We start from the raw sequence: 9,153 nt of genomic DNA, 5'->3' as shown, positions 1-9,153 counted from the left end.
CCTCTCTTGGTGGCCCGCACCACCATCTCTTTAGCTGCCCAAGTCAGCTGTACTCACCCGACTCCCTCAACCCCTATAGAGCAAACCGACACCCAGTGCAGACAAGCATCAGGTCCAGCTTTGTCTCCTTAATGTCTCTCAAGTCCATCTTTTCTCCACTGCCACTTCCTTGATTCAGGCCAATGTGAGCTTTCTCTCCTGAACTGCTGTTGTGGTTTCTTAAAAGTTCTTCCTGGCTCCATTTTCACCCTATTCAATCTTTTCTCTGCTTTGCATCCAGACTTGTTTCCTCTTTTTCTTCTTTTGCCCTCCTCCTCATCCTCCACTCCACTCCTTCTTTCCTTCTTTGACTAAAAAGCCAATCTAATTTTATAGCTCTTTTGCATGAACATTTTCAGACCATTGCCCTGAGAGTGAAGTTCAGAACCTTTAGTATATCTTCCAGAGTTCTTTTCTTATTTCTTGTCTTTTGAAACATCTCCCCCAGCCCCTTCTCTACCCTCCCAAACGTTACCTGTGCTTCCAAGAATGCAAAGAGCTTTTTCTGATGGGGCCTTGGCAAAGGCAATTTCAAGGCCTGGCTACTTGCCCTTAACCCCTTCTATCCTGTATCTGTCATAGCACTAAGCACACACAGCTAGTCCACCTCTTTGAGGGTGTGTGTGTGTGTCATGGTTGCTGCTGCAAGTTGGTACCTAGTATAGTGCCAGGCATGAAGTAGGCTTCCAGTGAATACTTATTGAAAGGATGAATGGATAAGCAGTGTGATCCCCGAGAGTTCAGTTTTGAGCTGTATGTAGCACAACAAAGGCCTTCATCACCAGTCAAAATCCTGTTACTTAGAGTGAAGCACATTAAGTTGTATGGGCAATAGTTTTGGTCTTGTCACTGAATTAGGGGGTGAGGAGTAGGACTTGAACTCCAGTTGTTCCTTGGATGTACTTGGAAAGATGAGTTCTGTGGTCTTACCCCTTGGATGGCTGTTAATAAGTTATAGATACAATTTTTAAATGTTTACTTCATATTAGCTATTACAGTCACCTCTCTTAGAGGATGATAAACAATTTAGGTCACTGTTTTGCTGGTGTCCATCTGTCCCATCAAGGCATAGTTAGTTAATGTGCAGAGGGTTACTGGCAATTTCCCAGAGAGGGTTACCGCTGTCCTTTTAATTCTGAAATCTTCCTTTGAGATGAATGGAAACCTACATTTGTTTATTAGTTCTGATGTGAACATCTGCTCACTATTCTCAACTCATTAAATAATAGATTCTTTCCCTTCATCATAGTAGGTTTTAGAGGGCTGTCAAGAAAATGACGTGGCATACATCTAGTTACTTATGTAACTCCCATGGGCAGTAGAATTAAAGAAAATACTAGTTAATTTAAGGTTTATTTAAAAGTATGTATGTTTTGATGTATTGAGACATTTGCATCCTGCAAATGACATGGATAGAAAAGGTGAGGAGGTACATGAGTGATAATGATAGCTTCAATTTTTTAGGTATTATTTTATAAACCTATTGTGCTATGGTTGTTTCTGAAAAAAAATCCCTGTTTTGTTAATCAAACTATCCCAGAATAGCTTTGGTTTGCTTTTTAAAAAGTTATTGAGCTATTATTTTCTGGATGATTAATTTATCCCTCCAATTTCCCGATTCTATTTAGGACCAAAACTGTCAGTGTCCTTGCTTCTTGATTGTTATAATCAGCTTGGGGCTTGGAAAGCAAAATCTGCTTCACATTTAAATCAAAATAAAAAGTATTTGTGGCTGAAAATACTTTAAATCGTATATGGATTATAAAGCTCCGAAGTACACTATCATGTGATATAACTTAAAATACAGTGTTCTGGCATTCTAGTTATGCATTTATTTAATCCTTGACAAGATACAAGCACTGTCAGATTTTGAGGACTCTTGAATGAATGAATTTGATGGTGAAGTTTCTAACCGGGGTTTCTACTAACTTTATTGTTTTCACTTGGAATGTTGGTGCATCTGAAGATGGATTGTCTTCTCTTTAATTTGGAATGTGCTGTATTTTACCATGGGTTTTTGAGTTGAGTTGTTCCAGATGGGGGGGGGGGCTGTTTCTGTGTTCAACTAATGGATTCAGCAAGCAGGAGTTTACTGTTAGATTTATAGAGCACAAAGCAAAATCAGTTTCCATGTTTGGCTTAGCATTTCACAATAGAGATGGAAGGATCCCAGGAAATGCACTGAGAAAAGGCTTTCTGACAGTAAAATTGTTTGCCAAAGATTGCCCCTCCTTCACACAAAAAGACGGTCCCATCATGAGAAAGGATAAAATTAATCCATAGAATGCAAAGCAGCAAAGATGAGATTTGACTCAAGGAGATAATGTTAATGCTATGGCTTTAAAAAAAACTACTCTTCTTTTAAATTTTTCTGCAAAAGGTGAATTTTTAATGACCATGAGCACATTTGGTGCCCTGGCATGTTTGGTCCAATAAATCCAGCTGGTTAATATTGGAATATACCACAGTGGCCATGGTGAATGCAGTTTCAATGAACATTTACAACTTTTTGACTCACAGACATAGAAAACAAACTTGTGGTTACCAGAGGGGAAAGGGGGTGGGAAGGGATAAATTGTGAGTTTGGGGATTGCAGATACTAAGTACTGTATATAAAATAGATAAACAGCAATGTCCTAATGTATAGCACAGGGATGTATATATATTCAATATCTTGTAATAATGTATAATGAAAAAGAATATGAAAGAAAAAATATATATGTACAACTGAGTCACTATGCTGTACAAGAGAAATTAACAGAACATTGCAAATTGACTACACTTCAATTAAAAAAAATTGTTTAAGAGCTTTAGAGTCTCCTGGGCATGGAGTTAATGGCTCAGTCCAGTTATCTAGGAAGAAGAGATTTTCATAATCTTTTAAAAATCTTTGGACAAGAAACTGTCACTTCCAGATGTGATCAGATTTTCTCCGGGCTCTCTAGAGGCTGGGACAAGCATGGGTTATGAACAGTTTTGAGCTATTATAGTTGAGAGTCTTCTCATTTTGGAGACTTAATTTCAAGGATCAACATTTGTTGACTCTTTTCTGTTTAAAAAATTTGTAGTAAGAGTATGTTTTTAATATAATTCTTCAATGTTAAGTCCCATTTATTATTTTTCAGGTATATGTATGGGAAGCCAGTGAAAGGAGACATGACACTTACATTTTTACCTTTATCCTTTTGAGGTGTGAAAAAATATCACAAAAGCATTTGAGGTAGCTCTTGAAGACATCTTTTAACTGGTAATGGGGAAAATGCTAAGTTTCCTCTTTCGTAGGAAAAAGATTTGGTACTGAATGAACAAAAAATGGATCATGAGAAAAATCAAGATCTTTCTAGCATCAGAGAAGTGAGTATTTACCCATTTGTTAAAATAGTGAAAATGGAAACAGAGCCATTGTATTATTGTGACTTAGGTTGAATTATATTTCTTAGATTTGAATTGCTAAAGTGAAGAATGAAATTGAATTTTTTTTAACCAAACAGATAGATGGATCTTCAAACTTCTCTTTTAATGATGAAGAGATGGAAAAGGTCATGGATTTTTCAGATGGCCCTTCTTAACATGTGTATTTGTCTTCCGCTGGGCCAGTAGAAATTTTAGCCGTGGTGACAGAATCACTCACAGGTCTGTAGACGTGGCAAAGTGCAGGTAGAGACAATTGTGTGTTGCTGCTCTGCCATCTTCCCCATGGTAACGTTCCTGTGAGGCCATCGCTGCCTAAGGATGCTGTCTGTACTTCAGCCACATGTGTTAGGTATTTATAAGTTCATTTTCAACCTGAAAACTATGTGGAAAGGGTACAAATTCAGCTGACTAACCATCTTTTATTTTTTAAAATAACCTCTTCTGAAATCTCACTGGCTCCTTGACAATTTTCTCTTTGAGTAATAAAATTAAGGTTAATTACTTGGATCTTTCTATTGCTATTTTAGTATCTTTCACCAATCCCTGAAAGAGCAAAAGGACGATTGTGTCAGTGGCCTGAATGTGTGGGGCATGTGTCATTGATGGGGGTCAGTAGTGGTGCTCAGAATGGACCCACAGAGGACAGAATAGACCTGTATGGTCTTCTTAGTGCCCAAGCCAGAGAGGCTCCTGTGTCTTGAGATCCTAAGCGATTTGGGAAGTAGTGCAGATGGGGAGATTTGGTGGATAGGAGCTGTTGGTAAAGCATTTCTTGTTTCCTTTTACAAGGTGCAGTTTCCCAAACAGGTATCTCAAGAAGTACAAGCTCCAGCGTATTTTTCAAGCAACATGATTAACATCATTGAACTTTTTGATGATGCCACAGTCTTGAAGCCATCTCTCAACTTCACAGCCACTGTGAGTTGGCATATTTATTAATGGCCTAAAGCAGTAAGTTCAGCTTAGTGAAACAGAATGGGAACTAGTACTTTCTGTAGTTTTAAAAACTTGAAGTAGATAAATTTCCCTCTTCAGTTGTATGAGGCATGTGGAATTGTTTCCAAATGATGTTTATCTACTTTATCCCAAAAAGTACTTTCCAAAAAATTTTCCTCAAAATATATTTAATAAGCTGTTTAAGTTAGACTTGGATTGCAGTTTGAAGTTTTGTAAATTAATTGAAGTAATTAGATGCTAGTCAAAAAAATTCCGTTTCAACTTGATTTTTATAATGACTAATCTTACTTCTAGCAAAGGTGTAGCATTTAATCTTATCAGCACATCTACTCACTTATTGAGAGAATATTGAATTATCATTTATTACCTGAGTGAATTCTGACCCTGAGCAGGGCGTGCTGCTGGGTGGGGCTCTGAGACTGAAGAGGGACCCAGTCCCTCCCCTGGAGTCACAGTGTTTGTGACAGTGATGGGAAAATAGACACATAACTGTGACTCAGGGCAGGATAAGATCCGTGTCATGAGTACATTCCTATAGGAATTTAAAACAGGTGTTGGCCGACTTTTCCTGCAATGGGCTAGATGTAAATATTTTTAGCTCTGTGGGCCGTTGGTCTGGGTCACCACTGTGCAGCTCTGACACTGTTGCGTGAAGCAGCCCCTGCAGCTTGGTAGCCAAGTCAGGGTGACTGCTTCTCAACAAACTTTCTTTGCAAAGAGGCTGGATTTGGCGTCCTTGCCTGGCATAGCTTGCTGACCCCTGATTTAAATACAGGTGGGATCACTGCTTATTGAATAGATGGAGAGAACGTTTACAGTTTCTGTATTGGGGTATCTGTGGAGATCTGGGGACAGGGATGCGCTCAGAGAGGGCGTGCAAGCTGTGTCCCCCTTCTTCATATCTTGTTTGCCCTAAGCATCTCTTCCCTTCGGCTTAATATCCTTTTATAATACACCAGTGATCTAGTGAGGGAAAAAAGTTTTAGAGAGCTCCTGATTTTAATATTCTTATAATTTAGACAGTTGGGAAAGGTAGGTTAAAAAAAAAAAAGCCCCAAATGACATGAGGTTGCAAATGGTAATTTCCAAGTGAACAGAGGGAAACAATGAGAGTTCAGGGAGGGAGGGCTGGCTTTGGGATGGGGTGGGGTCATTCAGGGAGGCTTTCTGGAAGGGGAAGGTTTAGGCTATTTGTGAAAAGATCAGTTGTATTTTCAGTGTTGGGATGTGTGAGTTGTAAGTGGGGAACCAGATGAGCTGAGACAGAGGTGAGCACTTTGGTTGGCGAGCTCAGGGTGTGTTCAGGTGACAGCGACTGGGCCAGGGCAGTGGCAGCAGAGAGCTGGTGTTCCCTGTCCAGGAGTGGTCAGAGGGAAGACAGGAGGTGGAGCTCGGGGAGTTTGCCGAGGGTCCTCAGGGTCTCACCTGTTGTTTAGCTTTATGCTCTAGGCAGTGAGGAGCCTAGAGCCTTAATGAGTGTGGGAGGGGTGGGACAAAAGCAGTGTCCCTGGGAGACTGGGGGATCTGTGTGTGGGAGGATGGCAGCAGCCTGGGCGTGAGGCAGGGAGGAGCCTCCTGGTGGAGGAAGTGGGTGGAGATGTCAGAAGTACTTTTCCTCTCCCTAGGGTCCTCTGGTTCTGCTCCTTTGGGTTTCTTGCTTGCTTTTGTTTCTCCAGGGTTGGCTCTTCAGGAGGGAATCAGGAGCCTATTATAATAGACCATTCTGGCTGCTTCTTAACTTTGTATGTGCTGCCCAGGGACTCTTGAGTCCCTTGGAATCATTTAAGTGTCCTCAATCTTCCAGGACAAATTATCAGAGCCCGGGCAGTCCCCTGCCACCGCTTTGGCAGTGCCTGTTTACTGAGCCAGTGAGGAAAGGAGGACTTGATTCTGCAGGCGATGCTTCTTCCTCGACAGTCCTGTCACTTCACTCCCGAGTGTCAGCAGAGGCCGTCGGGCACCTGCGGGTGTTCTGTGGCAGAGCTGGAGTCCCAGAGCTGAAACCGTCCCCTCCGGCACGCCTGGCGCTGGCTCCCTTGTCTGCAGTTGGGCTCACTGCATTTGCTGGCTTGTTGAGATACTATGAACTTTTCTGTTTTCTGCTGTTTTCTTCTTGGTGCCTGTTCTGGCACCGTGTTAACTTACCATAGATGTAGGAGTGGTTATTGTTAACATAGCAGAACCAGTGGTTTGGCTGTTTAATTTTCAACTTGGTGTGTTTTGTAAAGCTTAAATCCTTCATGATTTTGCATGCAGCTTTCTCTTGATTTGTCTGTGTTAATGCTAAGGAAAATAAGGGAGACATATCAAAATAATTACCCCAAAGGGTATAAGGTCTTGAATATTTTTACCATAGCAAAATAGATGTGATAGAAAAATTTCCATTTTAACCATGCAAAAAAATGCAATTCAGTGGCATTAATGACCCTTCATAATGTTGTACAACATCATGACTGTGTATTTCCAGAACTTTTCATCACTCTAGACAGAGACTCAGTGACCAGGAAGCACTAACTCCCCATTGCCCCCTTCCCTCAGCAACCCTGGTCACCGCTAATCTACGTCTGTGCTGGGGAATGTGCCTCTTGTGGAGAAGTCCTTTATGTGTAATCATACAGTATTTGTCCTTTTGTGACTGCCTGATTTCACTTAGTATAATATATTCAAGATTTATCCGTGTTGTAGCATGTATCAGAACTGTCTTTTTTATGGGTGAATGATATTCCATTGTGTAAATAGGCCACATTTTGTTTGTTCTAGTGATGGAAACCTAGGTTGTTGCTGTCCTTTGGCTCTTGGGACTAATGCTGCTGGGCACGTTGATGTACAGATACCTCCTTGAGTCCCTGTTTTCAGTTCCTTTATGGTGGAATTGCTGAGTCATATTCTAATTCTGTGTTTGGGCCAATTTCATTCATTCTTTTATCCTGTTTTACTCACTCTTGCTAGCAATGAGCATTGTGTTTTTACAAACAGTGTTGTTGCTGGTGAGGGTGTGGCGAAAAGAGAACACTCCTACACTGTTGGTAGGATTGCAGTTTGGTGCAGCCAATGTGGAAAACTGTATCAAGATTCCTTAAAAAAACTGAAAAGAGACTTACCCAAAGATCCAGCAGTCCCACTCCTGGGCATATAACCAGAGGAAACTCTGGTTTGAAAATGCACATGCACCCATATTCATAGCAGCACTATTTACTGTAGCAAAGACATGAAAACAACCTAAATGTCCATTGATAGAAGACTGGATAAAGAGGCTGCAGGGTGTGTGTGTGTGTGTTTATAGTGGAATACATAAGAAAAGGATAAAATAATGCTATTTGCAGCAACAGGGATGCACCTGGAGGTCATTCTATTAGGGAAAGAAAGAAATTGTCATTAAATGAATAATTTCTTTTTTTATATCACTTTTGTTGGCTTTGAAATGACCTTTTCTGCTTGTGAGAGTGTGAGAGAATGTGTGTCTGTGTCTTTGTTTGGGTATGGGAGAGTGTATGCTCACGTGTGTACCTAAACTCTCAAAACTGAGCAGTAGTAAAACAAAAACAAAGACGGGGGAATATCTCCACATTTTGCACAAAAACAAGTGATCAGCAGTGAGTTAGGAGTATGGGTGACTGATAATTTAGAGAACATTTAAACTTCTATTTTAAAAGGAAATTAAAATGATTCTTTCTAGGAGTGTGGCCCTGGGTATTGACAGATGCAAACCTTGAGAAGGGTGACATTGATGGTGTTTGTAAGTCAAAGCTGGCAATGTGACTTAAAGTCTTTAGGTCTTTCATCTCAGGTATTAAAGTTAGTTATGCAGGGGTGAGTACTTCCTGGCTGAACATGGATGCTGTGATTGTCACTTTCTGTTCTCTGATCCTACAGTGTGTGCAGTTTACAGCACTTGGAAGTACATCCGGGCCGTGACGTGGAGTGTTTTTGGCTACTGTCTAGATCTTTGTAATGAATGCTTTCCATGTGCTCTGTTATTTCGTGACGTGGTTATATTTTTCGACCTATTGGAAGATCCTTTGCCTCCAATTTGTATTACAAACTATGCTGTTATTTTCGAATTAGACACAACACACACTGAGTTCCTCCTGGGCGGGGTCACATTTGTACATCCTAGTTCCCTGGATTGGTAAATGGAGATGACCACCCAGCTAACAATAGTAAGTGTGCTTTTAGGAAGAAGTCATGCAAAGGTTTGACTGTAGGAAATGTATCAATGAGAAAGGTAAATTCTAGAAGTTGTTCTCTTTTCTTTTAGGTAAAATTATGCAGATATCATCTTGAAAGGCTCTAGAACTCTCCTAGTTTCTATCCATGAATTCCCTGATTCTGTCAGATGTTCCCAGTTACTCCACGCTGAGCCCTAGGCTCTCCAGCTTTAGGTTGGTTCTTGCCACCACTGGACAGCTGAGTGTCTGTCCTGAAATTAAAAGAACAATTTTATAAAGACTTTGTGAAGTTATGCATGTGTTAAAAGACGCGTGGCCCATTTAGCTGTCCTCATGTAATCATCTCTCCTAGACAGCCTTCCCGCAGGCTTTTCCATTCTCTGTCTGTCAGGTTCAGCCTTTACTCACCTTGGCTCGTGTTTACTTCCTGAACCCTGATGCCCACAGCAATGCTCCTATTCGTAGTAATAGTTTTGTGTCCTTTACCTTTTCTAGGAACCTTCTTCTACCTTCCACTGTAGCAGAAGAAGCATGATAGTCTTACCAGTGTGTCATGTTCCTAGAAACCTTCTCA

At 40.8% G+C, this 9,153-nt stretch overlaps 1 long non-coding RNA gene across 2 annotated transcripts; it reads left to right on the top strand.

The window, feature by feature from the left end:
• Positions 1-3,546: 3,546 nt before the first annotated feature.
• Positions 3,547-8,753, top strand: LOC140697657 (uncharacterized). 2 transcript variants are annotated; one of them, XR_012074833.1, is made up of 3 exons: positions 3,547-3,802; positions 4,243-4,371; positions 8,669-8,753. It is a non-coding gene; the product is annotated as an uncharacterized lncRNA (long non-coding RNA). The 2 variants fall into 2 exon arrangements; XR_012074832.1 differs by lacking the exon at positions 8,669-8,753 and adding an exon at positions 6,215-6,436.
• The last annotated feature ends 400 nt before the right edge of the window (positions 8,754-9,153 follow it).

Source organism: Vicugna pacos, chromosome 8, assembly GCF_048564905.1.
Source record: "Vicugna pacos chromosome 8, VicPac4, whole genome shotgun sequence".
NCBI lineage: Eukaryota > Metazoa > Chordata > Mammalia > Artiodactyla > Camelidae > Vicugna > Vicugna pacos.
The sequence above is the reverse complement of the archived record's forward strand: the minus strand, read 5'-3'. Positions and strand labels throughout refer to the sequence as shown.